Here is a 27824-nt window from a genome sequence, read left to right as displayed (position 1 = left end):
AAAATCTTTTACCCAGACGTGTCACAGAATCTCAGACCTCATGGGGGAAATGGTGGATTTTCCTAAGGATCTCTCAAAACTGAGCACGGAATGGGATAATATATATAACAGGGTCTGCTAGCTCCCTTCCCAATTATCATTCCACAGTTGTTCTTTGCTAACAGAGCCTACATTTTATTCAAGTGGGCAATGTGCCCTTTTTCTTTTTTTCAGGTATGAAAACACAACATTTTATTGGGATAACCGTTCAGATGGCTCCTTTTGAGGCATTATAATGTCCAAGGCCATTTTATTTTGGAGGAGAACTTTTTTTATTAGAGACATTCCAGTGTTCAGGAAGAATGGGCTTTGTTGGCCATCATTTAAGCTTTTCTGGGTGAATTTAGCAAGGGCTATCATGTCCTCCAGGCCAATGGAGGGAACAAAGATGGCAACCAAATGATCGTACCTGTGGGAAACCAAACGTGCCCAGCTGGCCTTGAAGAGAAGGAGGTTGGCAGCTTTAGGAACTTAATGTGTCCATCTTAAGAACTACATTTCCCAGCATCCCTTGAAATTAAGGGAGGATGATGAAATAATAAGAGGAAGTCATTGGGTGGGGCTTCCAGGAAAGCTACTTAGAGGGAACTGACTTAACATGCCCACTTGCTACTTCCTTCTTCCTTCGACCTGGAGCACAAGCAAGATTGCAAGGGCTGCAGCAGCCATCTTTGACCATGAGGTAACCTTTAGGAAGGAAGCTATAAACCAAGGATGGTGGAACAGAAAGGAGGATATCCCAAACTGGGGTACAAACCCATGTCCCCTGCATCGGCAGGTGGACTCTCAACCACTGCGCCACCAGGGAAGCCCCTCAAAGGATTTTTAAAAATTTATTTATTTTATTTTTTGCTGCATTGGGTCTCTTGCACGTGGGCTTTCTCTAGTTGCGGTGAGCAGGGGTTACTCTTTGTTGCAGTGCATGGGCTTCTCATTGCAGTGGCTTCTCTTGTTGCAGAGCATGGGCTCTAGGCACGCGGGCTTCAGTAGTCGTGGCACACGGGCTCAGTAGTTGTGGCTCGTGGGCTCAGTAGCTGTGGCACACGGGCTTAGTTGCTCCGCGGCATGTGGGATCTTCCCGGACCAGGGAGCGAAACCGTGTCCCCTGCATTGGCAGGCAGACCCTCAACCACTGTGCCACCAGGGAAGTCCTCAAATGATTTTTTAAAACAGTTTTAAGTACATTCCTGTAGCCAGGTGTACAGCAGCCCTGGCTGAGGGTCAAATACTTTTACCCACTTGAAGGCGTCCCAGGACATATATGTATCACCAGCAATGGTGATACTCCACTGCCCTCTCCCCCAGGTGGAACAATCATGTCAGCCTCAGAGTCAGGGTTGAGGGAGCGGAATTGGGCCTCTGAGAAAGGTGGAGCTTAGGGGATGCCCAGCCACGTACGTGTATATATAACAGGACCACGTGTGTCTGTGTGCTCTCCAGAATGTGTACATGGCCAGCAGTCCATGGGGTTTATGAAGGAAGGTATACCCCCCTGCCTCAGGACTCAGAAGACAAGAATCTCTGAGCCTGCCTGCGTTCTTTCATACAAGCTCGCGTGTGTCTGTGATGTAAATGGCACATGCCCCAGATGTGCCACCTTCATGCAGTTCACCGCCTGAACACCTACACTTTATGGGTCCCCAATACCCAGAATGTTTCTATGCATCATTCCCCAGACTCCTGCCACGATTAGCATAACATTTCTTCAACTGATGCTCTCAATCAGGAATCTGGAAGCTGGCTTGAGACCAGAAATTGGGAGCTGCATCATATTAATAGCCAGATTATTCTACTCATCCTTGGAGGACATCAACTAGCCCAGGAGCTAGCCCTCTAATTCATCTCTTCTTAAGCCGGAGGTAGCTTGAAATCAGCCACCATGGAAACTGGCACATGTGACAAATCAGAGATTTTCTTTTCTGAGAGTTGATTGTTAAACATTTACCAGCACACCACTGATTTTACTTACATTTACCTATTCACATGCTCAGCAACTATTTAATGCTCTTCTAAAGAATACCAGGAGCTTACAACCTAGTAAATGGAGACAGACGATATATAAGTATACATAGAAACAAACCAGATAATTCTAGGTAGTGGTACAGTACAAAGAAAATTAAATGAAACAACTAATATGTTGAATATACTTCTTTTATCCTTTTTTTTTCCCCGCACATCATATCATGAACAATTCCCCAAGTTATAAAAAGGTCTAAGGACCATTCTTTTTTTTTTCTCATTTAGTTGATTTACAATGTTGTGTTTACCTTCAGGTATACAGCAAAGTGATTCAGATATTTCAGATATATGTAAATATATATATATCTGAAAAAGAATATATATATTCTTTTCCAGATTCTTTTCCATTATAGGTTATTACAAGATATTGAATATAGTTCCCTGTGCTATACAGTAGGTCCTTGTTGTTTATCTCTTTTATATATAGTATAAGGAGCATTCTTCTTTTTTTTAATTTTTTAATATTTTATACAATTTTAAAAGGTTACTTTCATTTACAGAATATTGACTATTGTTGTACAAGGAGCATTCTTCTTAATGGCTGCATAATATTTATTCCTTGTGGGAATCTTCTAATTTATTTAAGCATTCTCCTATAGTGCTGGGTTTGTCAACACTGGCACTACTGACATTTTGGGTCAAATAATTATTTCTAATTAATTTCTAATAATCCTAGCTGTCCTATGCATCATAGGATATTGAACAGCATCCCTGACTTCTACTCACTAATGGCCAGGACCAGTTATGACAACCAAAAATGTCTCCGGATTTTGTCCGCTGGGGGGAAAAAATCACATCAGTTGAAAAATCACTGCCATGGTTGAACTTCCCATTGTCAAAGAAAAGGTTCCAATCGGGAGGTGAGTCTCAGAGTGTGACCCTTGGCCCAGCATCACCAGCACCACGTGGGAACTTGTTAGAAATGAAAATTCTCAGGTACCTCTCCAGATAGAAGAAATCAGGTATAAGAAATCAGCATCGCTAGGGGTGGGACCAGGCACTCTGGGTCTTCACAAGCCCTTAGGGGATTCTGATGCACTCTCCAGTTTAGTAGGGGGCAGGGGATGAAGGTTTTAGAAATCAAAATAGTGTTTGATGTGGGAAGCTCCCGCAATGCGTGTTTGTGGTTGCATCCTGAGGACGTTCTCCTCTCTGGTTGATCCGCGGCTGGCATAGGTGATTAGTGCAAATTAGCTGAGTTCAGGTGTACTTTTGACTTAAGTACCCGCTTTCAGCGCAAGATTACCAAACACCTCTTATTTTTTCCCCAGGGAGGCTCTAGGGCCAAAGACAAAATTAAGAAGAGAGAGCAAATGGGTCAGCTGACTCTAGGCTTTAACCACCACTTGAGTTTCACCACTGCATGTAAACCTTAGTTCTTTAAATAAAGACAATTTTGGTCTTTTCAGATACTGAAGAACCACAGAATGCAAGGCCAAGCCAAGATGTGCTACTAGCAGTTACCTCTTGCTCTTGTGATCATCTTGGACCTCAGGCTACCATGAATTCAGTTCAGAAATATGGGGGTTCATAGGTTTTCTTCCATGGTTCCTAAATGGGGGCAGATCCTTGCCTAGTGCTGGAACCAAAGATCCTCTGGTCCAGTGGGTCTCAATAGTGACAGCACTGCCCCATCCCAGGGGGCGTTTGTAAAGGGGGCTGGGGGCTGGGTTATCACAATGAGAGGGACCTCTGGCATTTAGTGAGTTAGTGCAGTGATTGTTAAGCATCCTGTTAGAGTGCTCGTGGGAATGTAAACTGGTGTAATCACTTTGAAAAATAATTCAAGAGTTTCTTTTAAAATTCAACATGTGGGGGGAATTCCCTGGTGGAGCAATGGTTAAGAGTCCTCCTGCCAATGCAGGGGACACGGGTTCGAGCCCTGGTCCGGGAAGATCCCACATGCCGCGGAGCAACTAAGCCCGTGCTCCACAACTACTGAGCCTGCGCTCTGGAGACTGAGAGCCACAGCTACAAGCCCACGAGCCACAACTACTGAAGACCGCACGCCTAGAGCCCGTGCTCCGCAACAAGAGAATCCACCGCAATGAGAAGCCCGCGCACCGCAAAGCAGGGTAGCCCCAGCTCTACGCAACTGGAGAAAGCTCACGCACAGCAACCGAAGACCCAACACAGCCAAAAATTATAAATAAGTAAATAAATTTATAAAAAATAAAATTCAACATACACTTATGATAAGACCTAACCACTCCTAGATATTTATCAGAGAGAAAAGAAAGCCTACGTGCACATTTATACACAAATGTTTATACCAGCTCTATTTGTAACAGCCCCAAATTGAAGGCAACCTGAATGTCCATCAACAGGTGAAAGATACAGGGGCTATTGTACGTCCTTACAGTGGACCCGGCGATCCACAGCGATACGAAGGATGGACTACTGGTACCTAATACGACGCGGATGAATCTCAAGATAATTGTGTTGAGTGGAAGAAGCCAGACAAAAAAAGAGTACGTGCTTTATGATTCATTTCCTTTACATACAGTTTTGAAAAAATGCAAGCTAATCTATAGTCACAGAAAACAGATCAAAGGTTGCTGGGGACGTGGAAAGGGGAGGGGTATGTGTGACGGGAGGGCTTACAGCGGGGATCCCACTGTAATCTCCTTTGGGAAAGGAAACAGTTTGGGTGATAATTATATTAACTAACTCCCCGTGGGGCAACCCGAGACCTGGCAGCTGGTTTCTTTCAACGGAGGGAGAGAGAGAAAGAGGGTGCTGTTCAAGACTTTTGATAGAGCTGAAATCCCCAGCTCCCCTCCACCCCTTCCTGGAGGTCGACGGTTGGGTGCTAAGAGTTCTAACCCTCCCGCCACTTGGTCTTTCTGGTGAGCAGCCCCATCCTGAGGCTGTCTAGGGGCCCCACCCTAAGCCGCCTCATTAGCCTAAACTCAGATGTGATTGAAAGGGGCTTCTTGTGAATAACAGAAGCCACCCCTGTCACTCAGGAAATTCCAAGGGTTTTAGATCTGTGCCAGGAAGCAGGGATGAAGACCAAATATATTTATTATACTATAGAGGTTAAACAACTCAAACAAGCTCCAATGGCCCTTGGCTGGCTGTCCTCTGGCCACCCTTCCAGGTCCACTCTGCACATTCTTCTCTCGGCTACCAGCACAGGAAGGCTGACCAGTGTAGCCCATGTCCACAAACTGGGATATGCCCTCTCATCTCCAGTAGTCTAGATGATGGGAGCCCAAAAAGAGAGCAGAGGGAGGGACATGAGTCAGGGTACTTATTCCCCCAGCTCCTTACCGGTGGGGTGGCAGCAGACTACCCATTCTGACTACTGGTGACCACTCCCTCTCCTTGCCTTTCCAGCACAAGAGAGGTAACTCAGCTGTCATTGGCCTCCAAGTACAACATGATCCCCTGTACTGCTCTCTCCTCAACTCACCCGATTTGAGCGGCCACCTCTCTGGTGCAGGGACCTTGGCTGATACAGAAAATAAGCAGTAGGGACTTCCCTGTCGGTCCAGTGGTTAAGACGCCGCGCTTCCACTGGGTGGAGGCCAGGGGGTGGGGTTTTGATCCCTGGTCCCCAGTCATGGAGCTAAGAACTAAGATCCTGCATGCCTCAGGGTGTGGAAAAAAGGAAAAAGCAATAGAGCTGGAATTGGCCTAGTGTGATGATATAATTATTTGTCAGGTTCCTTTCTAAAGTGCACTTTGATGGCTAAATACATAGAAATCACATGATTCAATGTAGTAGATCAAAGATAACTTTAAAACTTAAAACTAGGGCTTCCCTGGTGGTGCAGTGGTTGAGAATTCGCCTGCTGATACAGGGGATGTGGGTTCGTGCCCCGGTCCAGGAAGATCCCACATGCTGCGGAGCGGCTGGGCCCGTGAACCATGGCCGCTGAGCTTGCGCGTCTGGAACCTGTGCTCCGCAAAGGGAGAGGCCACAACAGTGAGAGGCCCGCGTGCCGCAAAAAAAAAAAAAAAAAAAAAAAAAAAATTAAAACTAATTTTTTCTTATCACAAAATCAAAACATCGTCATTGTAAGGAAATGTAAAAATACAAATAAATGGAAAGAAACCAAACTCTTGGCCCACAACTCAAAAAACAAATGTAATATTTTCATACATATCCTTCCATTATTTTTTCTCTGCATATACATATATACATTTGTTTTACAAAATTAGAATTTTCCTATCAGTGCTGTTTTCCATCTTCTTTTCCCTGCCATAAATTGTGATTAGCTACTCACACCTTTATATCCTTTTAAATGGTTGGTTGGCATTGGATTGTGGGGTTATGTCATCGATTTTAAAGCTAATTTTCTATTTGGGGCACTTAGTTTATTTTCGATTTTTGGTTCCTACTAATATACCGTACTGAGTTGGATTGAGGTTTTTTGTTTATTTGTTTGTTTTGGTCAAATCTTGGCATATGTATTTATTTTCTTCATATAAATTTCTAAACATAGAACTGATGGATTCAGGTGGCACATTTTAAGACTTTGGGTGCGAAATGTCAAACTTCCTCCCCATCTTGACCCTAACTCCAGACGGCCTATGAAATGTCTGTTTCTCTACATCCCCACCAACACTGCATATTAAATAATTGCTTAAAAATCTCTACAAATCACTTCAGTGTGATATTTTAATGTAATTAAATGTATTCTATCTGAAAAAAATAAAAGGTCTCTCTTTAAAGCACGAATTCAAATCAAATAAGTTAAAACCAGCCTTCCTTTGAATAGATCTATGCAGCAAAAATTAATGTCAGAATTACAACCACACAGCCAAAGAGGAAACTGATGCAACAGTCTATTAAAATTAGGGCACATTACAGTGTGGAAATCTGACAGACACCATCTCTGCCAGGTGATCAAAGTTCACATCAAGAGTGAGAAATCATACTGGTAGCATACACCTTCAATGCGGGCAATGAGAAGATACTTTACCTCTATGGTTTTCCTCCCCAGAACCCATAACAGTAGCATCATCATGCGAAACATGTGAAGGACATTCTACAAAACACCTAAGCAGTACTCCTTGAAGTTATTAAGGAAAGTCATAGCAGCCACAAGTGAGTATGTCCATCATTGATAAATCCACATTTTGGATAGCCAAGATGTGCTATATCCCTTCAGTGGAATATTATTCAGTCGTGAAAAGGGAACAAAGGGTTGATACCTGCTACAACACAGATGAACCTTGAAGACATCACTCTTAGAGAAAGAAGCCAGACACAAAAGGCCACCTGTTGTATGATTCCACTTATATGAAATTTCCAGAATAAGCAAATCCATAGAGACAGAAAGTAGATTAGTGGTTGCTGGGAGCTGGGGGCTGGGGCCGTGCGGAGTGAGTGCTACGTGGGTGTGTGTTTTCTTACAGAGGTGAAGAAAATGTTCAGGGACTAGTAGTGATGACTGCACAATTTTTGAAGATACTAAAACCCACTGAAGTGTACACTTTGAAAGAATGGATATTGTAGTATATGAATTACATCTCAAATGGAAAAAACAAAAAACCAAGAAAGTCTGAGAAACTGTCACAACCAAGAGGCATCTAGGGAGCCATGATGCCTCCATGTAATTATGTGTGTCCTGTATGGGATTCTGGACCAGAAAAAGTGCATTTGGTAAAAACTAAGGAAATCTGAACACAGTATAGACTTCAGTAAAAATGTATCAATATTGGTTCATTAACTGTAGCATATATATGGGAATAATGTAAGACGTTTATAATGCAGGAAAATCACAGAGGAAAGTGGGTGTGGGTTATATGGGAAATCTCTACTATCTTTGCAACTTTGCTGTAAATCTAAAAGAGTTGTAACTTTAAAAGTTTATTAAAAAAAAAACAACGATCAAGTCATACCCAGTGGTGATAATTTGGGCCACTTTAGGAAAAACAGAAGGGTTCTTGCCTCTGGCTTTGAGGACTCAGTATATTCTGATTTTGTCATCAGGAAAACTGCCCATTTGGTAACTGAACCCAGCGTTGGCACATCAGGTCACCAGGGAAGCTGTTGGCTGAGCTAAGGATAAACACCAGCGATTCTATTCTCAGTAAGTGGTTCTCACCACTAACCATCCTTCCTTCCCCTTCGGTTTGTCTGTATCATGTCCGGGCCTGAGGGTAAGTCCTGATTCTAGTGATTTTTGGTTTGAAAAATATTGGGAGATTTCAGTGGATTTGCCTAAAAATAAAATCTTACTTTTTTTTTTTTAAAACAGGTGGCTAACTTCAACATTAATGCCAATGCTTATGACCAAGGAAATCAGATGATGCAAAGCTAAGCAGAATTTTCAAATGACATGAGACTCTAGGTGACATCCAGGACACTGGTTTGCAAGGGTGCACTGGTGCACAGCCCTGAGAAGCAAGCTACTCTTGCAGAAACACCTAGCATATTGAAATATTAAATAGAAAATAACCCCCTCAAACTTGGAAGTTAGGGTCTTGTAAAAGTTTATATTAGGAGAAATTGTACTCAAAGAGCTTAAAAGTCTATGGAAAAACAAGGTTGTGGACTTCACATCTGTGAACATTCTGAGAAATCACTTAAATTCATTAAAATTATTATTTGAACAACAATAAAAATAGTCCTGGGTAACATTTTCTGCACATGCAGCAATGCTGTTTGTTCCCTTTTTAAGAGAAATCCTGTGACCTCTCTCTCCACAAAACCAAGTATTGAGGCTGAGGCCTGAATCATTCTGGATACACCCCTTGGAGAAGCTTGACCCAAACCAATTCAAAACAAGAAAATGCCGAAGTCTTGGCTTTTATGAGTTCCTAAGCAGGCTTTTGAAATTCATGGCAGAGACTATAATCTTGAAAGCCAAGGCTTTTGATTTGCAGGATTTGTAAAAGAGAGGCTTTTTTTTTTTTTTAAAGGTCTCTAAACTTTCGTTTTGAGTATCAAAACTTTGGATTCAAAAGCAAATCCCTGATGAAATTTTGGAATAAAGTTTATGCCGTAACAAACAATACGTTTGCAGGGGAATTGATGAAAAGTCAGATTATCCTGTCCTTGAGCTGAAATTCTTAAAAAAAAAAAAAAAAAGAAATCCTGGAGTGGAGGAATTAAAAATCCCAGGGGTCCCGGCAGTGGGTAAAACTGGATTGGCCATAAGCTGATTAGTTGATTGTTGTTGAAATTATGTTCATTATTTTCTTCTCTCTACTTCTGTCTATTTTTTGAAATGTTTCCATAATAAAAAGTTTGCTCTTGTGAGTTTTAATGTGGAAGCTGGGAGACCAGCCAGCAGTTTATTGATACACCTGAAACTAACACAACACTGTTAATCAACTATACTCCAATATAAAATAAAAAAACTTTTTAACCAAAAAATAAAAAAATAAATTATGTAATTTAAAAAAATAAAAGAGGGACTTCCTTGGCGGTCCAGTGGTTAAGACTGGGCGCTTCCACTGCAGTGGGCACGGGTTTGATCCAAGTTGGAGAATTAAGATCCCACGTGCTGCCTGGTGCAGCCAAAATTTTTTTTTTAATTAAAATCAATTAAATTTAAAAAAAGAAGAAGTTTATTTAAATTATGCAGGCAGGGCTTCCCTAATGGCTCAGTGGTTAAAAATCCGCCTGCCAATGCAGGGCACATGGGTTTGAGCCCTGGGCCGGGAAGATCCCACATGCCTCGGAGCAACTAAGCCTGTGCACCACAACTACTGAGCCTGAGCTCTAGAGCTCACGAGCCACAACTACTGAGCCTGCATGCCACAACTACTGAAGCCCATGTGCCTAGAGCCTGTGCTCTGCAACAAGAGAAGCCACCGCAATGAGAAGTCCTTGCACCCCAATGAAGAGTAAGCCGCGCTCTCTTGCAACTAGAGAAAAACCCGTGCACAGCAATGAAGACCCAATGCAGCCAAAAATAAATAAACAAACAAACAAATAAATAAATAATGCAGGCAAGAGGTGGTGGTGCCTGGATAGGGCAGCCGTGATAGAGAGGAGAAAAGAGGCTGGAGAGAGGCGTTTGGCTTCAAAATATATCTGGTGGGATCACAATGGATTATTACAACATCTCACACCCTAAATCCCCTGTGAATTTTCCCACCTCCTTCATGTTGAGAACTTACTGTCCCAGGCACTTGACTTTGGGGAAAGAAGATGGGTTGCGAGAAAAACAATATGGATGGGGTTAGCCCCTGGGCTGGGTTCCTGAGAAGGGTCTCTGTCCTGGACACCATCTACAGCCTGCGGGACTTTAGAAAACATCCAGACGCCTGTGGGCTTTAGTCTAGGAGCTGTGGGAACCTCAAAGGGTCTTCAGTAGGCTGTGGCCTGAGCTGATTTTAAAAGTCCCTCAACCCCAGCTACTGCATGGAGCAGTTTGGAGTGCGCTGTCTGTGGAAATGGACCAGTTATGAAAAGCTGAAGCATTCCGAGTACTTTACATAAAGGTGCTCTTTCACTCCTCCAAGCAACCTTGTGAAATGGGGATCATTATCCTCATTTTGAACACAGGAAATCTGAGATCAGACAGATTGAGTGAGTACTCATGGTCACAAAGCAATTACCTGTAAGGTTGCCAGATAAAATACAACAAAACCTGGCATGGAACATAGTGATACTAAAAAATTATTCACTGTTTATCTGAAATTTAAATTTAACTGGGTGACCTATATTTTTATTTGCTAAATCTGGCAACCTTAATTACTGACCAAGCCAAGATTTGAGTCCAGGATCTGTCTCCAAAATCCTGGTCCTTCCCCCAAACTACCCAAATTCTATGGCAAGAGTTTGCTCTGGTTCATCTTCATACCCTGCTCATGGCCTCACTGGGGCCTTGCCAACAGACAGAGAGTCCCTGGCAAATGTTTACTGAGTGAATATATAGAAGGACATGCAATGACAGAGAACTTGGAGGTTTTTCTGGACAATCAAAAATTCCAGTATAGTGAGTCTCCTATAGTGGGTAAGAGTGTAGGTTCTGATATCAACTCCCTGGGTTCAGATCCTGCTACCATTATTTACCCACCAGCAGCGTGATTTAGGACAAATCACTTAAGCCCTGGGCCTCAGTTTCCTCATCTGTAAAATGGGGATGATAAAAATAGCACTAATAATAGTATTTTGCTCAGAGGTCTGTTTTGAGGATGAAATTAGCAATGCCAATGCCATGCTTCACAGACAGTAAGACCTAGGGAAATGTTGGCTATGATAGAGGTCAAGAGGAAGATAAAGAAGTAAGTCAAATGCTGCAAACCCTCCTCACACTGCCAGAAATACTCAGTGTTTTTTTTCAGGGTGGGAACTCAGTTTCCTTCCCCATCTTCCCCGGTGTGGTCACAGAGCCCTGCTCCTGGTAGGGGGTGCAGTAAATACTGATTCAATCAATAAATGAGCCAGGAGCAGAGTTTGTAAGGGGATCAGAATTGACCTCTAAAAATAACCCAAAACTGCACAGAGAACTATATTCAATATCTTGTAAAAACTTATAATGGAAAAGAATCTGAAAAAGAATATACACACACACATATGTGTGTGTGTGTAACAGAATCACTTTGCTGTACACCTGAAACATGTCAAATAAATCAGACTTCAATTAAAAAAAATGTTTTTAATCCAAAAACAAAAAGAAAAAAACAAAAACTATATTAGAGGGAAGTAATTTGAGGGACAATTCCAGAATGTGACAGTGAGTGAGTCAAAGCATCTATTATTGAAAAGTTTGTATTTTGAAACATTTTTTAAATAAATTTTATTTATTTATTTGGCTGCGTTGGGTTTTCATTTCTGTGCGAGGGCTTTCTCTAGTTGCGGCGAGCGGGGGCCACTCTTCATCGCGGTGCGCGGGCCTCTCACTATCGCGGCCTCTCTTGTTGTGGCGCACAGGCTCCAGACGCGCAGGCTCAGTGGCCGTGGCTCACGGGCCCGGCCGCTCCGCGGCATGTGGGATCTTCCCGGACCGGGGCACAAACCCGTGTTCCCTGCATTGGCAGGCGGACTCTCAACCACAGCGCCACCAGGGAAGCCCTGGAGGGGTCTACTTTTGATGGATGGTCATGGAAGGCTTCTTAGGGGAGGTGATCCCCAAGCTGAGACCAGCCAGGTCGAGTTGGTGCTCAGTAAGTATGGAAGGCACGAAAGGAAGCAAAACAGAGTGGGCAAGAGTCGTAAGTGGTGGTGACAAGCACAGACTTTCTGGGTTTGAATCCTGCACTGCTAGGACTTGCTGTGTCGTCTTGTGCAAGCTGTTTGCCGTTCTCCCATGCCTCAGTTTCTCCATCTGTAAAATGGGGGTGACAGCAACACTTGCTTCATGGGGCTGTCATGAGGAATCCATGAATTGATATTTATAAGGCACGTGCATGTTTGACCAGCCTGAATCAAGCATCACGCAAGTAAGTGTCCCAGAGGCTGTTGACTCTGGTTACATCCTCTGCTTCACCTGAGCTCTAACCTGCACTTCTCCTCTTCTCTACCTGAGGGCGCTCTCCAACTCAACCCAACACAGGCTCACCCTGGAAACGTGGGGGGAGTTAAAGTCCTGAGGGCTTCTCTCAACCAGGAAGGACAGACGTCGGTGGATAAATGCCTCAGGCTCTCTGCCCTCCATTGGAGTCACAGTGACCTGCACCCCACACAGGCTCTCAGGGGACCCCCAGGGAAACAGACCCTGTTGTCCAACATGGTACCCTGCCCATTAACGCACCCTTTATTGGTTCTTCTCCCTTCCCTGTCTCACTTCTCTCCCTCTCGGTGCTTCCTGAAATCAGCTCCCAGGACTGGGATGGGGCATGCGATGTGACTAGAGGGTAAAGCATAAGGATGCAGTTCAACTGATGAAAGGGATAAACACATATGGTCTATCCCTATGATGGAATAATATTCTGCCATAAAAAGGAATGAAATTCTGATGCATGCCACAATGCGGATGAACCTCAAAAACATCACAATAAGTGAAAGAAGCCAGACACAAAAGGTCACATATTGTTTGCTTCCATTTATATGAAATGTCTGGAAGAGGTAAATCTATAGACAGAAGGCAGACTAGTGGTTTTCAGGGGTTTGAGAGGAGGAGGAATGAGGAGTGAGTGCTTAGTGGGTACAGGGATTCTTTGGGGTGCTGAAAATGTTTTGAAACTAGATAGAGGTGATGGTTGTACAACACTGTGAATGTATTAAATGTCACTGAATTGGGACTTCTCTGGTGGTTCAGTGGTTGGGACTCCACGCTCCCGATGCAGGCGGCCCAGGTTCGATCCCTGGTGGGGGAACTAGATCTCACATGCATGCCGAAACTAACAGTTCACATGCCACAACTAAGGAGCCTATAAGCCGCAACTAAGGTGACTGCCTGCCGCAACTAAGACCCAGCACAACCAAATAAATAAATTAAATAAATAATAAATAAAATAAATATTAAGAAAAAAAAGTCACTGAATTTTTGGGACTTCCCTGGTGCTCCAGTGGGTAAGACTCTGCACTCCCAATGCAGGGGGCGACTAGATCCCGCCTGCCTGACACAACTAAGACCCAGCAAAGCCAAAATAAATAAATAAATAATAATAAATAAATATTTTTTTAAAAAAGAGTTACTTTCTATTAAAAAAAAAGTCACTGAATTTTTCACTTTTTCTTCTTTTTAATTGGCCGAGATGCATGCTGGATCTTACGTTCCATGTCCCCTGCAATGGAAGCGCAGATTCCTAACCACTGGACAGCCAGGGAGTTCCCTGAACTGTTCATTTTTAAATGGTTAATGTTAACTTTATGTTGTATGAACTTCACCTCAGTTAAAAAATATATTAAACACACGCACACGCACACCCTGAACAACTTTCTCTTCCACTGCTCCGAGGCGGGGAATCCTCAGCCAGTCCTGGGACCCTGTGTGGGAATTGTCACCTGGCATCTCCTCCAGGGAAGGGAAGCCTCTTCAGTGCTGAAAACCATGTGGTCCTTCCTTCCTAAAACTGCAAGAAAGGGAATTCATATTTCTTCACTGAGGCTCTACTATGTGCAGGACCCGTGCTGGACACTGGAAACTGTTTCCTTCAACGCTCTTTTTTTTTTTTTTCTTCAATTTGGCTGCATCGGGTCCTAGTTGTGACACGTGGGATCTTCGTTGCAGCATGCGGGATCCTTCACTACGGTATACGGACTTCTCTCTAGTTGTGGCGTGCGGGCTCAGTAATTGCAGCACGCGGGCTTAGTTGCCCCGTGGCATGTGGGACCCTAGTTCCCCGACCAGGGATCCAACCCGCATCCCCTGCATTGGAAGGTGGATTCTTAACTACTGGACCACCAGGGAAGTACTCCTTCAACCCTCTTGACCCTCTCTTGCCTCATCCATTTATTTTTTCTTAATACCACCTGACATTACATTACATATACATGTTTTCTCCCACTAGGCTGTAAGTTTCACAGGTGCCAGAAGTTTGTCTGTCTTGTTTATTACCATATCGCTCTCACCTGGCACATAGTAGCTGCTCAATAAATACTGATCGGGTGAAGGAACCTAGCAAGATAGGCATTAGCATCTCCAGTTTACAGGTGGGGAAATGCATGCTCAGTGATTTGTCAAAATCACATGACTGGTAAGTAACAGAGACTGAATTTGAACTCAAGGCTATCTGGGGGCACAGCCCATGTGGCAGGGAGCGGTCCTTCATCAGCTTCCTATGCGTGGCTGGGATGAGTTAGAAGTCTGAAAATTAAAAGCGTCAAAATGATGACTCATCTCTTAGGCAAAGAAGCAGGGAATGGTGACCCGGAGCTGAGTCACTGTTTCCGCTTCCCTTTGCACTGACTTGCTCAAACCTCCAGTTCTTGGCCTCCCTGAGCTCTTTGTGGGGATGAGGCCAGGGACTGAACATAGCCTGGTCCTCCATTCTCATCTTGCCTCTGCCCTCTCGGCTGGGACCGTCTGACCCAGATGAAACCACAGATGTGGGCCCAGGCCGGCAGTCCCTATACAGCCATGGCAAGCTCTGAACGCTGGCAGTGATGAAACTTGAAGACATTCCTGCTACGAGGTTTTTCTTGGATGGACGGCACCAGCTGTAACCCCTTCCATACCTGACTTATTTAAAACACTTATTTAATCTAACTGTTAGAAAAGAAGCCTTAACATCAGAAAGAGATGGGTTTGAAGCCCAGATATGTCATTTATTAGCTGTGTGACCTAGGGCTCACTACTTAACCACTCTGTTCTTCAATTTTCTCATCTGGAAAATGAGGTACTAATAGTATCTGCTTCCAAGTGTTGGCAGGAGGATGGAACAGGACTTTTTTGAGTGGGGGTGATTTGTACAGCCCAAAGAAGGAAGAAAAGGTGCTGAAGACTGAACCCCACGGTAGGGATAGGAGTGGAGTGGGGTTGGAGGTGATCAGGGTTCTGGGTGTGGGCCCCAGGATGACCAGTTAGTCAAAGGTTGAGACTGGCCAAGTGGCTTAATACTGGCAACTTCCCCTTCTCCAACTATACAAGAGTGGGGGATGGATCACGCTAAGCCCTGCTCTGTGCCACACAGAATTAGAATACGAGCTCACCCAGAATGAGAACATCCCACAAAAGGAAGAATGTTAATCAAGCTCACGGTTGGGGATTTCAGGGTGATGGATATTAAAACTATTACCCGGGCTTCCCTGGTGGCACAGTGGTTGGGAGTCCGCCTGCCGATGCAGGGGACACGGGTTCGTGCCCCGGTCCAGGAAGATCCCACATGCCGCGGAGCAGCTGGGCCTGTGAGCCATGGCCGCTGAGCCTGCGCATCCGGAGCCTGTGCTCTGCAACGGGAGAGGCCACGACAGTGAGAGGCCCGCGTATCGCAAAAAAAAAAAAACAAAAAAACCCCCACTATTACCCTGGTAATCCTTGAATGTATTTTCGTTGTGAAAGATTCTAACACTCCAGATCTATATAGAGCAAACTATGAAGTCCCTCTTCATCCGTTTCCACTATCAACAGTTTGGAGCACACTCTTACTGTCTTTTTTCTTTGCATTTATGTAGATAACGTGCACAGGGCTAATAGCTAACACTAACCGGGCATTTACCACATATCAGGCACTGCCCCAAGCAATCTACATAGCTTAATATATTGAATCTTCACAACAGCCACATGAGGCAAATTCTTTTATCATCTTTCTTTTACAGAGGGGGAAACTCAGACCCAGAGAAGTGAAGTAACTTCCCCAAAGTCACGCAGCTTCGGAGAGGAGGAGTTGGGATTCAAACTCAGGCAGCCTGGCCCCGAAGTCTATACATGTAACCATGGCATTCTGTTGTCTCTCATATATTTTCTTTTTTCTATAAACGGGGTCATACCTTGTGCATCTTTTGCATCTTGTTTTTTACATTTGATATATTTTAGAGAACATCCCATGTCAGTTCACATAGGACTGCTCCTCTCACTTTAATGGTGGCACAGAACTGCATGGTATTCCACAGACAAAGATGCTATAATATATTTGTTGATTCCTTGTTGATGGACTGTTAGGGTGTTTCCACTCTCTCATTTTTACAAACAACCCTTTCACCGTCATCACTTAAACATGTATCTTTGGATCTTTGGGAACTCATAGCTATTTCTAGAGATTCCTAGAAGTAGGGATTTAAATCTTCAGAAAATATTGTTAGATTGTCTTCCCAAAAGGAAGTCCCAGTTTACACCCCATCATCAGTGTATAAGTCCCTGATCCCCACACTCTTGCCAACACTGGGTGGATATAACTTTCATTTATATTTTCACTGGATGGGGGAGATGGGAAAGTCATGTCTCGCTGGATGTTTTCCTTTGCATTTCCCAGATTGACAGTGAGCTCAGCATCTTTTCTTGCTTTTTTTTTTTTTGATTGAAGTATAGTTGATTTACAATGTTGTGTTAATTTCTGCTGTGCAGCAAAGTGACTCAGTTATACACATATATACATATATATATATGTATGTATGTATTCTTTTCCATTATGGTTTATCCCAGGAGATTGGATATAGTTCCCTGCACTATACAGTAGGACCTTGTTGTTTTCAGCATCTTTCCAAATGTGTATAATGACCATTTCTGTATTACCTTCTGTGAATGCCCTGACAGAGTTAATAGGGCTGTGGAAATTTAACGTTTTTTTTTTTTTATGAAATTTAACATTTCTTTCTCTGTGTACCCCAACTCCACCCTGTAGTCACCATTTATGGCTATCCAAATCCTCCTCTTTCCTGTGATGATAGTCCCTGTGTCCCCCTTTTCACCAATCTCCTGTGTGGTCACATTCACAGCCTTTGACCCAAAGGGAGACAACAGGTCCATCCCCAGGTCATGGTGATGGGTTCAGGGCAGAGCTCACGACCCAAGAAGGGCCAACCAGAGAAAACAAGCCTCCAACCTTGACTTCTTTTCCATCTCTTGGACAGAGAAACTCTGTCTTCCTCTGCATTTGGATCAGTGACATGAGGAATCCAAAGTTGCCAGGGAACCCCAAGAGAAGCAGGAAAATGAAGAAACCACAGAGAAGGCAAAGTGAAGGAAGGCAGGGATTCTGAGTCTGGATGGTATTATTATCTGAGCCCCTGGATCCAGCTTCATCCAAAGTCAACCCATGCCTGAACTTCCCCATCATGTAAGGGAATGGATTTCTTTGTTTTAATTATTATTATTTTTAAAAACAGCTTAGGTTGAGATTGTTGGGTTTTTTGGTTTTGGTTTTTTTCATTTTCACCTTGTAGTGAGTGCTAACTGATCCCCATGTCCAGAAGAAAGAAAACACAGATTTGTATTGAAACAGAGTAGGACCCTATGGCCCTTCCCCCTTGCCCCAAGTCCTCAGCCTGCCTTTTGGCTGTGGAAAAACTTTAGCCAAAGAAAAAGTTTAATTAGAGAAGTGAGAAAACGCAGAAACAAAGGAAAACAGTCCAACAAGACTATATAATAATAGTTGAGTCATTAAGCATAGTCAAGGACTTTTAGTTCCTTCTCAAGAGCTATAGATAATATTCTGAGCCATATCCTGTGAGCTGTCTTACAGATACTGGAACCCCCAACAGGTGGAGAAGTTAGCTACATGATGACCAGCCATGACATAAGCTGCCACAATTCTGAGAACTGGCCTCAAGAAATGGAAACAGAGATAGCCTCATCCACCAGAGGTCAGACAGCAGAAGCAAGAAGAACTACAATCCTGCAGCCTGTGGAACAAAAACCATATTCACAGAAAGATAGACAAAATGGAAAGGCAGAGGGCTTTGTACCAGATGAAGGAACAAGATAAAACCCCAGAAAAACAACTAAATGAAGTGGAGATAGGCAACCTTCCAGAAAAAGAATTCAGAATAATGATAATGAAGATGATCCTTGACCTCAGAAAAATAATGGAGGCAAAGATCGAGAAGATGCAAGAAATGTTTAACAAAGACCTAGAAGAATTAAAGAACAAACAAACAGAGATGAACAACACAATAACTGAAATGAAAATTACACTAGAAGGAATCAATAACAGAATAACTGAGGCAGAAGAACAGATAAGTGACCTGGAAGACAGCATGGTGGAATTCACTGCCATGGAACAGAAAAAAGAATGAATAGAAATGAAGACAGCCTAAGAGACCTCTGGGACAACATTAAAAGCAACAACATTCGCATTATAGGGGTCCCAGAAGGAGAAGAGAGAGAGAAAGGACCCGAGAAAATACTTGAAGAGATTATAGTCGAAAACTTCCCTACCACGGGAAAGGAAATAGCCACCCAAGTCCAGGAAGTGCAGAGAGTCCCAGGCAGGATAAACCCAAGGAAAAACATGCCGAGACACATGGTAATCAAACTGACAAAAATTAAAGACAAAGAAAAATTATTGAAAGCAACAAGGGAAAAATGACAGGTAACATACAAGGGAACTCCCATAAGGTTAACAGCTGATTTCTCAGCAGAAACTCTACAAGCCAGAAGGGAGTGGCACAATATATTTAAAGTGATGAAAGAGAAGACCTTACAACCAAGATTACTCTACCTGGCAAGGATCTCATTCAGATTCGATGGAGAAATCAAAAGCTTTACAGACAAGCAAAAGCTAAGAGAATTCAGCACCACCAAACCAGCTCTACAACAAATGCTAAAGGAACTTCTCTAAGTGGGAAACACAAGAGAAGAAAAGGACCTACAAAAACAAACCTATAACAATTAAGAAAATGGTAATAGGAACATGCATATTGATAATTACCTTAAATGTGAATGGATTAAATGCTCCAACCAAAAGACAGAAGCTCCCTGATTGGATACAAAAACAAGACCCATATATATGCTGTCTACAAGAGACCCACTTCAGACCTAGGGATACATACAACTGAAAGTGAGGGGTTGGAAAAAGATATTCCATGCAAATGGAAAGCAAAAGAAAGCTGGAGTAGCAATACTCATATCAGATAAATAGAATTTAAAATAAAGAATGTTACAAGAGACAAGGAACTACATAATGATCAACGGATCAATCCAAGAAGAAGATATAACAATTATAAATTATGTGCACCCAACACAGGAGCACATCAATACATAAGGCAACTGCTAACAGCTATAAAAGAGGAAATCGACAGTAACACAATAATAGTGGGGGACTTTAACACCTCACTTACACCAATGGACAGATTATCCAGACAGAAAATTAATAAGGAAACACAAGCTTCAAATGACACAATAGAACAGATAGATTTAATTGATATTTATAGGACATTCCATCCAAAAAACAGCAGATTACACTCCCTTCTCAAGTGCACATGGAACATTCTCCAGGATAGATCACATCCTGGGTCACAAATCAAGCCTCGGTAAATTTAATACACCATATTAACAAATTGAAGAATAAAAACCATATGATCATCTCAATAGATGCAGAAAAAGCTTTTGACAAAATTCAATACCAATTTATGATAAAAACTCTCCAAAAAGTGGGCATAGAGGGAACCTACCTTAACATAATAGAGGCTGTATATGACAAACCCACAGCAAACATCATTCTCAATGGTGAAAAACTGAAAGCATTTCCTCTAAGATCAGGAACAAGGTAAGGATGTCCACTATCGCCACTATTATTCAACATAGTTTTGGAAGTCCTAGCCCTGGCAATCAGAGAAGAAAAAGAAATAAAAGGAATACAAATTGGAAAAGAAGAAGTAAAACTGTCACGGTTTGCAGATGACATGATACTATACATAGAGAGTCCTAAAGATGCCACCAGAAAACTACTAGATCTAATCAATGAATTTGGTGAAGTTGCAGGATACAAAATTAATGCACAGATATCTCTTGCATTCCTATACACTAACAACAAAAGATCAGAAACAGTTATTAAGGAAACAATCTCATTCACCATTGCAACAAAAAGAATAAAATATCTAGGAATAAACCTACCTAAGGAGGTAAAAGACCTATACTCAGAAAACTATAAGACACTGATGAAAGAAAACAAAGCTGACACAAACAGATGGAGAGATAAACCATGTTCTTGGATTGGAAGAATCAATATTGTGAAAATGACTATACTACCCAAAGCAATCTACAGGTTCAATGCAATCCCTATCAAATTACCAGTGGCATTTTTTACAGAACTAGAACAAAAAGATCTTAAAATTTATATGGAGACACAGAAGACGCTGAAGAGCCAAAGCAGTCTTGAGGGAGAAAAACGGAGCTGGAGTAATCGACTCTCTGACTTCAACCTATAATACAAAGCTACAGTAATCAAGACAATATGGTACTGGCACAAAAACAGAAACATAGATCAATGGAACAGGATAGAAAGCCCAGAGATAAACCCATGCACCTATGGTCAACTAATCTATGACAAGGGAGGCAAGGATATACAATGGAGAAAAGACAGTCTCTTCAATAAGTGGTGATGGGAAAACCGGACAGCTACATGTAGAAGAATGAAATTAGAACACTCCCTAACACCATCCACAAAAATAAACTCAAAATGGATTAGAGGCCTAAATGTAAGACTGGACACTATAAAACTTTTAGAGGAAAACATAGGAAAAACACTCTTTGACATAAATCACAGCAAGATTTTTTTTGATCCACCTCCTAGAGTAATGGAAATAAAAACAAAAATAAACAAATGGGACCTAATGAAACTTAAAAGCTTTTGCAAAGCAAAGGAAACTACAGACAAAACGAAAAGACAACCCTCAGAATGGGAGAAAATATTTGCAAATGAATCAATGGACAAAGGACTAATCTCCAAAATATATAAACAGCTCATGCAGCTCAATATCAAAAAAACAAACAACCCAGTCCAAAAATGGGCAGAAGACCTAAATAGACATTTCTCCAAAGAAAACATACAGATGGCCAAGAAGCACATGAAAAGCTGCTCAACATCACTAATTATTAGAGAAATGCAAATCAAAATTACAATGAGGTATCACCTCACACCAGTTAGAATGGGCACCATGAGAAAATCTACAAACAACAAATGCTGGAGAGGGTGTGGAGAAAAGGGAGCCCTCCTGCACTGTTGGTGGGAATGTAAATTGATACAGCCACTATGGAGAACAGTATGAGGTTCCTTAAAAAACAAAAAATAGAACTACCATATAACCCAGAAATCCCACTCCTGGGCATATACCCAGAGAAAACCATAATTAAAAAAGACACATGCACCCCAATGTTCACTGCAAGACTATTTACAATAGCCAGGTCATGGAAGCAACCTAAATGCCCATCGACAGACGAATGGATAAAGAAGATATGGTATATATATACAATGGAATATTATTCAGCCATAAAAAGGAACGAATTTTGGTCATTTGTAGAGACGTGGATGGATCTAGAGACTGTCATACAGAGTGAAGTAAGTCAGAAAGAGAAAAACAAATATCGTGTATTAACGCATATATATGGAACCTAGAAAAATGCTACAGATGAACCAGTTTGCAGGGCAGAAATAGAGACACAGATGTAGAGAACAAACGTATGGACACCAAGGGGGGAAAGTGGCAGGGGCGGGGAGGTGTGTGGGATGAATTGGGAGATTGGGATTGACATGTATACACTAATATGTATAAAATAGATAACTAATAAGAAACTGCTGTATAAAAAATAAATAAAATAAAATTCAGAAAAAAAAAAAGAAATGGAAACAAACCAACGCTGGAACTGAAGATTAACTGTACTTACAACAGTCAGGATGACACTGGTCAGACCACCGATGACCAATTTCAAGATGACTGTCAGAGCTGACTGTGCTGTTTCTGCATGTAGCCCTCTCCCTTCACCTATAAAAGCTCTTACCCCCAGATTTTCACAGGAGAGGAATGGGGAAGGAGCTGGCCTTTGGACAGGCGTCCACTGCCCCCACCCCCAGTTGCCCTCATCCAAAATAAAGCAGAGTTTCCTTTCCACCACCCTTGCCTTTTTATTGGCTTTTGGGCGACGAGTAGCCTGACCCCACTTTTGGTTACAATATTCAGCCAAACTTGGCTCTCAAGCCTGAGGGCCCATAGATGTGCTTCTAGACCTGCCCAGGTGTTAAGTATGATTTTTTTTAACGCTAAAGCAGACGAGCTTGAGCCGTCGCCCCGCCCTCTCCCTCTCTCTCTTTCTGCTGGTGGATTCTGGAGAAGATGCGCAGAAAGGGCACCTCGCAAGGGGAAAGAAAAGAAGGAAGAACAGATCATCAGCCTCGGCCCTCAGGTGGCTGAGCGAGAAAATGCATTTGGTGTGTGCCACCTTTTTGCATCCTTCAATGACACTTTTGTCCATGTCACCGACCTTTCTGGCAAGGAAGCTATCTGCCGTGTAACTGGTGGGATGAAGGTGAAGGCTGACTGAGATGAGTCATCCCCATATGCTGCCACGTTGGCTGCCTAGGATGTAACCCAGAGGTGCAAGGAGCTGGGCATCACTGCCCTCCACATCAAACTCCGGGCCACGGGAGGAAATAGGACCAAGACTCCTGGACCGGGGGCCCAGTCAGCCCTCAGAGCCCTCACCCGCTCAGGAACAAAGATTGGGCGGATTGAGGATGTCACCCCCATCTCCTCCGACAGTACCCGCAGGAACGGGGGGTCTCCGTGGTCGCTCTCTGTGAGAAGGACTCCTCAAATTATTGTTTTCTGTTAATAAATTGCCTTGATGTAAGCTCAAAATACGAAAATGCTAAAGCAAACGGAAGGCATATGTCCCACTGTTTTGGAAGGAAGCAAGGTAGGCACAGAAAAGACAATGCCTGGCCCTCCGATCCTCGGAGATTTTTTATTTTATTTTATTTTTATTTTTTTACTTTTTTGCGGTACGCGGGCCTCTCATTGCTGTGGCCTCTCCCGTTGCGGAGCACAGGCTCCGGACACGCAGGCTCAACGGCCATGGCTCACGGGCCCAGCCGCTCCGCGGCATGTGGGATCTTCCCGGACCGGGACACGAACCCACGTCCCCTGCATCGGCAGGCGGACTGTCAACTACTGCGCCACCAGGGAAGCCCGGAGACTTTATTTTAAAAGAAGAAGAAGGAGGAGGAGGAAGCTTTGTGATCTGAGCAAACGGCATGGGCGGGAGGAAGGAACAGACGGTCTCGTTACTTTTTGTTTGACTCACGTTTTCTTGCATGGGGGGGCGCGCGGGCAAGGGTGATAAGAGGGCTGGTGGCTCTCCTTTGTGGGAAGAACCACAGCTGTCACCGAGAGAGGCTTTTACACACTCTGTGAACAATTGCCTTTGACTTCTAATGTTTATTTTCCAAATAAAAATAACTGGTCTTGAGATTAGTCAGAAGTCCCCAGACTGGGAGAGAGGAGGCTGCTAGCCACTGGTAACACTGGAGTTTCACCAGAAGGTGAGAGCGGGGAAGGGTGGAGGGTGAGTGGAAAGAGGTTGGGACTCCCAATGTCAAACCCTGACTCTCCCACTTACCAGCTGCTCTGGTTGCTATGACTGCAACACAAAGTACCCCCCAAACTTAGTGCCATAAAACAACCATTTATTTTGCTTACAGATGCCGTGGATCAGGAACTCAGGCAGAGCACATCAGTCAGGATGGCTTGTCTCTGCTCATCCTTATCTGAGGCCTCAGCTGGAAGATCCAAAGGTCAGAAGCTGGATCATCTGAAGGCTCCCTCCCTCACACATGGGGAGGTTCATGCTGCTTGTAGGCTGGGCCTCTCCAAGTGCTTGGCTTGGGCTTCCTCACAGCATGGCCGCTGGGTTCCAGGACCAAGCATCCTCAGAGAGAGAGGCAGCTGGAAGTTGTATCACCATTCATGACCTAGTTTTGGGAGCTACCTAGAGTCACTTCCCCCATATCCTATTCATTGAGGCAGTCACAAGGTCCTGCCCAAATTCAGATAGAGGAGTAATAGATTCTGCTTCTGCCTTTGGACCCTGAAGGTGGTTCCCAAACCTTCTTTGTGCAGTTCTCCCAACTAACGGTGTTTTCTTTAAAAAAATTTTTTTAGGGTTTCCCTTGTGGCGCAGTGGTTGAGAGTCCGCCTGCTGATGCAGGGGACACGGGTTCGTGCCCCGGTCCGGGAGGATCCCACATGCCACGGAGCGGCTGGGCCCGTGAGCCATGGCTGCTGAGCCTGCGCATCCAGAGCCTGTGCTCCGCAACGGGAGAGGCCACCGCAGTGAGAGGCCCGCGTACCGCAAAAAATAAATAAATAAATAATAAAATAAAATAAAATAATAAAAAAAATTTTTTAGAGTATAGTTGATTTACAATGTTGTGTTAGTTTCTGGTGTACAGCAAATTGACTCAGTTATACACATACATATATCCATTCTTTTTCAGACTCTTTTCTCATATAGGTTATTACAGAATATTGAGTAGAGTTCCCTGTGCTATACAGTAGGTCCTTGTTGGTTATCTATCTTCTACATAGTAGTGTGTTTATGTTTATCCCAAGCTCCTGATTTATCCCTCCCCCATATGTTTTCCCTTTGGTAACCATAAGTTTGTTTTCAATATCTGTAAGTCTGAAAACTATGGAACGTTTCATGAATTTGCGAGTTATCCTTGTTCAGGGGCCATGTTAATCTTCTCCATGTCATTCCAATTTTACTGTATGTGCTGCTGAAGCGAGCACCTAACTGTGTTTTCTGGTTAAACATTATTTTCAAATTAATTTGACAAAGATAAAGTAGGGGTTATTGTTAAAACAAACAAAAATACCGAAGAGAATAAGTTCAAAAAAAGCAATCCCCTTGCAGTGACCAATCCCACCATAATGTGATAAGACCATTAACTGTTTGGTATATATTCTTCTTCTATACACGTTTGATAATTTGTACACAATATATGCTCTACAAAAATGAATGCATGGACAGGGTGTGTTTTCCAACAGTGAGTTCATGTGGTACGAACCCTTTTACTACCTGCCGTATTCAGTTAACATAGCTGGGAGATGAGATGAGAGCTGATGCCAGGACCACTATCATGTGCAAATGCAGAGGGCATCTTCATAGAGGACATTGTGAATGGGTTGGAGAGGAAGCATCACAAGGAATACCCAGGCCGTGAAGCTTCAGCACTGTGGACAGGGGCACAGCTCTCCCCTCCACCCCTGGCAGTAAGCATTTAGGTTTATGGTAGATGCAAAGATGACTTTGCCCTCAGGGTATTCACAGTCCTATGGGAGAGTCAGCTTTGCGGTTGAATAATAATTTAATACTGACATATCAAGATAAAACAGAAATAACAATTATCATTAACATTCACTGAGGACTTCCCTGGTGGAGCAGTGGTTAAGAATCTGCCTGCCAGTGCAGGGGACACGGGTTCGATCCCTGGTCCGGGAAGATCCCACGTGCCGCGGAGCAACTAAGCCCAAGAGCCACAACTACGGAGCCTGAGCTCTAGAACCCGTGAGCCACAACTAATAAGCCTGCGTGCCCGTGCTCCACAGCAAGAGAAGCCACCGCAATGAGAAGCCCGCGCACTGCAACAAAGAGTAGCCCCCGCTCGCCGCAACTAGAGGAAGCCTGCGCGCAGCAGTGAAGACCCAAAACAGCCAAAATAAATAAAAATTTAAAAAAAATTCCTGTGCTAAGCACTTTGCTTGCATTATCTGAGTTAATCCTCATCACCACACTATGATGGAGATAATTATGTGATCCTGTTTTACAGATGAAGATGCTGAAGCTCAGAAAGATGAACTGACGGGAGTGAAAGGTCATGACCTTACAAATGCACAGGGAAAGCCTCTAGAAGTGGTGTTTGGGTGGCAAAAGCCTGTGGCTGGGTATGACATTCAGCTAACTGGCCTTGGGGGGTAAAGCACATGCTAAGAGAGGGTGTGCCTTGCTGTTGGGCTGTTTATTTATTTACGTCACAATAAGGAGGTGCTGCTAAATCTCGCTCACCTACTTACTGCACTCGAGAACCGCAAACGCGTGTCTCCTGGCCTTTCAGCTGTGGTTGTAATGTTCCAGAGGGCCACGGCCACGTCTTGTATTGCCTTTGTGTCTGTGGAAGTGTCTAGAGCAGGACCTGCACTTGTTCAGAGGTGCCCCTAGGGCTTGCTGCTTTACTTCCCAGACAGGACTTCTGCTGGCTCCCTCCCGCCCCCTGCTGTCTGCTTTCCATACTACAGCCAGCATCCTCTAACAGATGCGTATCTGACCCTCCTTGGATGCCCCTTTGAGGCAGCCCACCGCTCTTGGGGTGTGGTGAATGCTCCTCGATGCCCCACACCTGGCTTCCAGTCCCCTCTTTGTGCATGGACCCTGCTGACCACCCCAGCTCCCATTTTTGCTCTGATAACCTGCACTTTACAGCGTGGCCATGCCAAGCGGCTGTAGGCACCTCCTTCCTCCTCAGGTCAGCCTGTCTCCTGAGAGGGAGGCGTGCTCCACAGGAACCAGGGCTGCTCTCTGCAGCTCCTGGCAGGGCTCCTGCTCATCACACTGAGGACCTTTCGTCATCCTCACCATCCGCATCAATAGTGGTAGGACATTACTCTGCGGATGCCTTCCCAGAGCTACACATCACTCCCCAGGAGGCTCTGAAACACAGCTTTGCTTACTTTGTTGAATCAGTTCCCTGGAGGAACTGGGGGTGCCTCAGGACTCTGGAGACTCCAGTGTCCTATCCTTCCTTTCTCCTCCCCCTTGCAAAAGTGTCTCCCAGCCTGTCTCTACAGAGAAAGTCAATCCTTGGAGACCTCAGGCTATCGTCTAGGGCCTGCAGCATGGCTGTGAAGAGCTGAGTCCAAGTCCAAGGTGGAGAGAACCACAGCAAATAGCAGACCTATCCCTACCTAAGCAAGAAAACAAGCAGAACACAATTGGAACTATACGCACCGTCTTAATCTGTCCGGGCTCTTGTAACAAAAATACCATAGACTGGGGGGCTTAGACAACAATCATTTATTTCTCACAGTACTGGAGGCTGGAAGTCCAAGGTCAAGATGTTAGCAGATCTGCTATCTCGTGAGGCCCTGCTTCCTTGTTTGCAGATGGCTGTCTTCTCACTGTGTCCTCACATGGGCAGGAATAATGAACACTCTGGGATCTCTCTTTTTTTTTTTAATATTTACTTATTTGGTTGCGCTGGGTCTTAGTTGCTGCAGGCGGGCTCCTTAGTTGCAGCTCACTGGTTCCTTAGTTGCAGCACGCAGGCTCCTTAGTCGTGGCATGCAAACTCTTCGCTGAGGCACGCGTGTGGGATCTAGTTCCCTGACCAGGGATCAAACCCAGGCCCCCTGCATTGGGAGCACAGAGTCTTAACCACTGCGCCAGCAGGGAAGTCCTCGGGACTCTTTAATAAGGACACTAATCCTACTCGGTGAGGGCTCCACCCTCATGACCTAATCACCTCCCAAATGCCCCATC

At 43.8% G+C, this 27824-nt stretch overlaps 1 pseudogene across 1 annotated transcript; it reads left to right on the top strand.

Moving 5' to 3' along the window:
* The first annotated feature begins 716 nt into the window (after window positions 1-716).
* On the top strand, window positions 717-26792 carry LOC307198493 (small ribosomal subunit protein uS11-like; annotated as a pseudogene). Its single transcript has 3 exons — window positions 717-721; window positions 22622-23084; window positions 26769-26792. The product of its transcript is annotated as a small ribosomal subunit protein uS11-like (transcript).
* The last annotated feature ends 1032 nt before the right edge of the window (window positions 26793-27824 follow it).

The sequence above is a fragment of the Stenella coeruleoalba genome (genome assembly GCF_951394435.1).
Source record: "Stenella coeruleoalba genome assembly, chromosome: 15".
Classification (NCBI taxonomy): domain Eukaryota; kingdom Metazoa; phylum Chordata; class Mammalia; order Artiodactyla; family Delphinidae; genus Stenella; species Stenella coeruleoalba.
Note: the sequence above shows the minus strand (reverse complement) of the source record. Positions and strands in the feature narration are given on the sequence as shown.